We start from the raw sequence: 971 nt of genomic DNA, 5'->3' as shown, positions 1-971 counted from the left end.
CCGTGCTAAACACTGACATGTTAGCATTGTCACTGTGAGTATGTTAGCATGCAAACGTTAGCATTAAGATCAAAGCATCGCTGTGCTTCTAGCATGGCTGTAGACTCTTAATCATGTTAGAATAAATATTCCACTGAGGTGCATTTTCCTTATTGACTTTGACATGCAGTAAACCTTCACAACAAAGATGAAACATATATCATTATTCCCATACTTTGCTTATGCACTCTTACGGTTTTAAATTTGCTGTCATCTCTCACTGACTGATTAACAGCAAAAGTAAATCTTCACCTGAGAACAACGGCACAGCCAACTCCACTCTGTGTTGTCAATCATGTGCAACACTCTCAGCTCCAGCTACTTCACACTTTAACTGCCCATACAGGTTTTGGACGGCTGACATGCCTAAATGCATAAAACATGTTGGACTCTCAGATATATTTAAATGCGTGTGAATAATAAATGTTGTGCCACCTGGAAGTCATGTTCATAATGGCACTGACCACAGATCTGTCTGAGGTAAATAATGCTCTGCTATAACTTATAAAGATCCATTTACAAATCACAAGCTCCTACAACTCCTTAGTGTATAGGCAAAGTCCCACAGTGCATAAACTAGGACAATACATATGATGCACTGCTACATAACTTATGTCTTTTTTCCCTGGGAAGTGCATTAAAATAGGAGGTTAGCGACAGTGCAAGGCTGCCTATCACCGCCTCAATCTAAACAGAGATGGGCAGGCATGCCTGGATATTCTCAGAGCCTCATGAGACGTTTCCCCATGTGGGCTGACCGTGCTGCAGCTGGGAGAGAAGCACACATACACTGTTCTACACAAGCAATAACCAACTCCTCTGCCTCTATGCAAAAAGGAAAGGAGAGCAGCAGACTCGTTATTTAACTGGCTTTTGACAGCTGGGGCATAGCAGAGGGACAGAACGTGTGTGAGTGCATTTGTGTGTGTGTG

The sequence above is a fragment of the Morone saxatilis genome, unplaced genomic scaffold (assembly GCF_004916995.1).
Source record: "Morone saxatilis isolate NCDOM2014 unplaced genomic scaffold, NCSU_SB_2.0 Contig24, whole genome shotgun sequence".
Classification (NCBI taxonomy): domain Eukaryota; kingdom Metazoa; phylum Chordata; class Actinopteri; family Moronidae; genus Morone; species Morone saxatilis.
The sequence above is the reverse complement of the archived record's forward strand: the minus strand, read 5'-3'. Positions refer to the sequence as shown.